The 6,165-nt window shown below is 40.4% G+C and overlaps 1 protein-coding gene across 2 annotated transcripts in view; it reads right to left on the bottom strand.

Moving 5' to 3' along the window:
• The window catches only part of LOC137656804 (probable serine/threonine-protein kinase DDB_G0275165), a 151,923-nt gene that overhangs the window by 4,919 nt on the left and 140,839 nt on the right, over positions 1-6,165 (bottom strand). The window lies entirely within an intron of this gene.

Here is a 6,165-nt window from a genome sequence, read left to right as displayed (position 1 = left end):
TTTGACTCGGTCCTTGGTCCCAATACATCAGTGATGACACACCAGTGATTCAGCAGTGATCCCAGTACCAATGATTCCACTGGTAATCCCAGCTGTGCTCCCTAAGCCAAATGGAAACCATAGGGCTCTTTTTGCTTCTCACCTCAATGTCTTTAATCCTAGTGCCTATCACCCCTGTTCCTGTAAACCAAGCCTCTGTGTTTGTGTTAGTTATACCAGCAAGTGTGCCTGCCGCTTCTCCTGTGACAGTATCTCTCAGCTTTGTAGTTCATGCCAGAGCAACCACTGCAATTTCTCCCCTTGGGTGGTTACCATAATACAATGGTGGAGCTGATGCACACCACCCTCCTGGGGTAGTTACCTGGGTTCCCATGGCTACCCAGTAACCAGGTGGGACAGAGGAGCACTACCCTGTCCAGGGCCATGTTTACCGTCTGTCACCCATGTGTTTGAAGAGCATGAGTGCTCTCCTTCACCTTTCCTACAGGATTGTTAGACTCTACTCCCTTCTCTGAATGGGATATTGCTATATGGTGTTGAAAAGAGGGCACCCAGTTTTGATGGAGCGACCTATGTGTTTTCTCCACTTGGGAGAGCTTCATCGCCAGTGGTCGCTTAGACCTCGACTTCTCTGCTTGCAGAACACGAGAAGCTGGTAAGCTAGAGAAACGATTCTTTCTTTCTCATTTCCTTTTCCGATTCTGTTTCTGATGTTTCTTTAAAAGAAATCAAAGTCCAGTGATAGCTGCAAGAGTAGGGCTCTTGACGACACCACTCTTTTGTGAAAAAGAGAGAGACAATACCCTTCTGGTCCCCTATCAGCTGATGCCCAGTCACCCCAGGACCATAACCTAGGTTCACTTGGATAGAGGTGCATAGCCCTCTGACAGGCATGTGTACACCTTCTGTCAGCAATTGTTGGAATAGCTGTGGCACTCGCCTTCACCTTTCTTACCTGGACAACTGATTACTGCTCCTTCTCTGTATGGGGTATTGCGGTACCCTGTGTTAAGGAGATGGCACCTCTCAAGTTTGCAAGCGCATAGCGAACAATCCTTGGCCTGTGGTTGAGTTACCTCAGCCCTGTGCTCAAGACACTGGGTAAATGTTCTCTCTCCACCTTGATCATCAGGGGGAAGAGTGCGAGGTACTGTACTTCTGTCTATGTTTTGATTGGAATTAGAAATCCTTCCCTCTTTGGTGACTACCAGCTTGGTTGAGCATCATTCCACGATTGAGTTGCAAGTTCTGTCCATTGGTCAGAATGCTCATTATCATGGGAAGGGAGTAGAACTCCGTAACAGCCTCCCAGACCCTCTACTCCAGTGAAATAGAAGGTACTTGGGTTTCTTTTGCCCAATAGCTATTGGACCTAAGACCAGTACTAATGGAAGCAGAGAACTCTGCTTCGCAGTGTTCCTTCTTGGAATTTCTTGCACTCTTTTGAGTGCAATGAAATGAACTGGGTGAGGCAACTTTGGCAACCCCTTCTGTTTGGACCTGTCATTGACCTTAAAGGTCAAGGACTTCTCTGGAACTGCCTTGGTTGGTTGGATCTTGCTAGTTGGTCCTGGATGGAGTTGATGATCAGATCTGTCAATCTGAGAAATCTCGCTTCTGGCCAGTCAAATATGATCCTGCCACACGTACTCTGGGGGCAGTGATATTTTGTGTGCTAGACTGCCGTGTCATTACTTCATTAGAGAGGCCCATTGGGTGCTCACTGTTGGCCGGACTCCCCTCAGAAAGTTTCAAGCCAGTAGGTATGCCCTTCTTGGCCTCTTTAGTCGTCATGGACACCCTCCAAGACGACTTCTGGCTTGAGTAAATATAAAATAGGACTAATAATATTGAAGCTAAGTAGTTGCAGAATTTAGAGTGAAAAAGGAAAGCAGAATTTATGTAATGAACAAATTATTGTACCTGAATGGCTGATAGAAAAAATGGAAGACATCATAACTAGGATTAGAAAAAATTCCAATACAGTTTTTAGTTTACAAGCTAATTGAAACTACATCATTGAAAGATTTTAAAAATATTAAAGCTCAATTAATGGTCTGGAGAAGAGCAAATATTGAACTACAGGTTTTCTTAAGAATATTAGTAAACGCCATCACTTCTAGGATTGTGCTTTCCATAACGATAAAATGAATACTGTAATGATAGAAAGATGGAAATTGAAAACTCTGTAATACAATGGATTGGTAAGTGTTGATGATACGGATGAATTGTGACTATCCTGTATATCTTGACTTTTAAAAGAATGACCTTAATCGGGTAGTTGAATCAGTAGAACTTCAAAAGTTCAAAGTTGGAGCAAATGTTTTTATGTTGACCAGGCGGACACGAGTCTTTTTATAGTTTATGCATGACATATTTGTTTTTGACGTTAATAGTTTATATATGACATATCTGTTTTGACGTTGTCACTTTTTTTAGAATGATTTATTGTTAATTTGTTCCAATCATTTATTTATTTCCTTATTTCCTTTCCTCACTGGGCTATTTTTCCATATTGGAGCCCCTGGGCTTATAGCTTCTTGCTTTTCCAACTAGGGTTGTAGCTTGGCTAATAATAATAATAATAATAATAATAATAATAATAATAATAATAATTGTGGTATCCAGTCTGCAAGGAAGGGAGGTAATATTTACTCAACTTAGAAAATGCCTAGATATAAAACATGTAGAAAATTTAAATTTCAGTACTTGGATATACTGTACAGTACTGTGCTTTAAGCCAAAGAAGGAGAATGTAAAGATGATGTGGAGAAAGTAAGATAAGAAAAAAATGCCTTGGAGGAAGTTGAAGTATGTGATAGGGGTAGTGTGACAAATGCCAAATAATCTGAAAAATAGATATGGTATGTCATGTTCTTCGCACTCCCCAAGAGAGATTAGTTTACCAAAACTTTTTACTGGGCTCCATAAGGCAATACAAGAGTTAGAAGACCCAGGCTTACATGGCTGAGGATTGTGAATCATGAAGCAGATGATGAATGGAAAAGTATTGATTTAAAAGCTAATGATAGATACGACTGGCAAAATCTAACCGAGGCCCTTTGAATCAATAGCCGTAGGAGGAGATGATGTACGTCAATCAGACGAGTGAGGATGCTGGTACAGAAACAGGATCATTAATAAGGAAGAAGTAACTGACTGGAGTGAAGAGAAAGGAGGATGTTTGAGTGGATTTTGGGGTTCTCAGTGTATTCGAAGCCGACAAATGAAGAAATTAGAAAGGCCTAAGTGGTAAAGACTACTTATTCAAGAGAGTACTGTATAGACTTAGATTATAAGGACATGTAGTAAGGAAGCATGGAGAGAAGGGAGAGAAGCGGATTAGGGTGGAGCCATTTAAGGGGTGGAAGGTTGTGAGGGAGACAATGAATTTGATGGCATGATGAAGTAAGGAAGGGTTTGTTGCAAGAAGACCCTTTTGATAGAAACAGTTGAGGAGGATGCATCAAGGCAGCCAACCCCTTAGTTTGAGGGATGAAGATAATCTTAACTGATATCTACGCCGCGACCAGACGCTTACTGATGACTCAGACCTGGCAGCGCTGCCATCGCGCGCTGACCCTGGGTCGCCCCGGGGCAAGTATCCTTCCGCCCCGGGGCGCCCTAACAAGGTAACGGAGAGAGGGGGAACTACGCAAAATTCTTGGTCGGTTAATGAGGAGATCCCAAATCCTCTTCAGAAAGTAGTTCGAGGTAAGTTCTGTTAGGAAAAATACAAATTACTTAAAATTTGTGATTTTTCCATGAACACCCATTCCAGTCCCTTGTAGCTTTCCTTTTTTTTTTTTTTCTGAAAACAAAATTCACATACACTCCAGAATAAGCCCAAACATTACTCGAGTTTGAAATTCAAGGTTTGTGAAGGTAACCTAATTCCGTCTCTCTCTCTCTCATGAGACATTAAGAAACTGGAAATAACAGTGATAAAATGACAGAAATGTTGTTTTAAAATCAATTGTCAAAAGAAAAATCCTACAAAATAATTTCCAGAGTCAAGGAAAGAATCCTTGCCCTAAGTGTATAAAGTCTAAATGAATTCTGTAGACAGGATTATCAAGTGCCTTTACCATGAAAAAATCATGGGGACTAAGAATATAACAATCATACTCATCGTCGTAAAAATAGTTTTCCGGACACTTGGGGGAACTGTCTTATTCACCAACATAGTGGCATTATTGTATAGTTTTAATGAATTTATTAATTCAGAGTACGTTCAATAGCAAAAATCTAAAACCAGCAATGCACAATGGAAAACAACCAGGCAAGTTTAAGAGAAGAATAGAATTCATTTAAAACTTTTGCCAATTATAGTAAAAAACTGCCAGTTTAGAATGAATTGAATCGTAGATGTATTCCGATAGTCAACATTCTTTCTAGAAATGTCCAAGATCATCTTGAGATATTGATTCTGAAATTCTCTTCACTTTCAATGCATTAATATAGTACAGTATTTAAGAATAAGAATATTAATTGATCTCCAACAAATCCTTCTGTTGTTATGAAATGTCAAAACTGTTATCACGAGGGCTGATGATTTTTGCAATTTTGACTGACTAAATTCTATAGGTCTATTAGTTAAGGGGTAGAACCTACACTGCACCTTAAGCAGTGCTCTATAGTTTATTATTTACAAGCGCTTTCCCAACAACCTTTTGTCTTCTATCTGCACCCTCTTAATAGCCTTTTAATTCAACAACAATTATTGCTTATTTTTTCCAACTTGCTGTGCAAAACTCTTTCAACTTTTACTGTTAGTTTTTCCACCCCAACACCATAAAGCCAGATATAGAGCATACAACTTTCATAGCTGAAATGAGTTTCATGCTGTACTGGGGCTTTAATTTTTTTTTTCAAAGCTAAATGAAATGGCATAAAAGGTTCATCTATTGTCCCAATTCTTTCTATTCACCGATTCCTTTAGAGTGAAAGAATACCTTGGGGACAAGGCTAGACCAGTTGCCAAATCATTCGATAGTTATTGTTTCTTCCTTTTACCTGCTTTAGACTCTCTCTCTCTCTCTCTCTCTCTCTCTCTCTCTCTCTCTCTCTCTCTCTCTCTCTCTCTCTCTCTCTCTCTCTCTCTCTCTCAAGTTAGAAAAGGTCATAAACTCTAAAAGTTTAACCTAATTCGCTCTACCCAAGGGCAAATTGAGTCTTAGCAGATGAACTAAAAATTCTTTGAGATAACCAAAATCCTTGTAACTCTCTCTCTCTCTCTCTCTCTCTCTCTCTCTCTCTCTCTCTCTCTCTCTCTCTCTCTCTCTCTCTCTCTCTCTCTCTCTCTCTCAAGTTAGAAAATACCATAAACTTTAAATATTTAGCCTAATTCGCTCTTTCCCAAGAGCAAATGGAGTCTTCGTAGATGGACTAAAACTCTTTAAGACATCCAAAATCCTTGTAACCTCTCTCTCTCTCTCTCTCTCTCTCTCTCTCTCTCTCTCTCTCTCTCTCTCTCTCTCTCTCTCTCTCTCTCTCTCTCTCTCTCTCTCTCTCTCTCTCAAGTTGGAAAATATCATAAACTCTCTAAACGTTTAACCTAATTCGCTCTACCCAAGAGCAAAGGGAGTCTTCGCAAAGGGGCTAAAAAGTATTTGAAACAAAATCTTTGTAACACACATTCTCTCTCTCTCTCTCTCTCTCTCTCTCTCTCTCTCTCCTCTCCTCTCTCCTCATCTCTCTCTCTCTCTCTCTCTCTCTCTAAGATGTGGATAGCAGCAGCAGCAGCAGCAGGTACACTTAAGGAAGGAGTGGAAATCCGACCTGACCCACAACGTAGAGGAAGACACCGTTTCGCAACCAGACAAGAAGGGAAGGTGCCAAAGGTCGACAGATCTTTCTCGGGGATTCTTTAGTAATTCCATTGAGGATGAAGTTGACACTTCCATCTCGAAAGTGGACCACTTTTATTACAGCTACATTTCAATAGAAGCGATTGTCTTTCGCGTGACTCAATGAACCGAGGAATGCGGTCATGGGACAATTGGTTTTTGTAATAGGATGTCAACTTATAGCTTGTAATTTTACTGCCTCTCTCTCTCTCTCCTCTCTCTCCTCTCTCTCTCCTCTCTCTCTCTCTCTCTCTCTCTCTCTCTCTCTCTCTCTCTCTCTATATATATATATATATATATGTAAAAATATATATAT

Source organism: Palaemon carinicauda, chromosome 17 (assembly GCF_036898095.1).
Source record: "Palaemon carinicauda isolate YSFRI2023 chromosome 17, ASM3689809v2, whole genome shotgun sequence".
Taxonomy (NCBI): domain Eukaryota; kingdom Metazoa; phylum Arthropoda; class Malacostraca; order Decapoda; family Palaemonidae; genus Palaemon; species Palaemon carinicauda.
The sequence above is the reverse complement of the archived record's forward strand: the minus strand, read 5'-3'. Positions and strand labels throughout refer to the sequence as shown.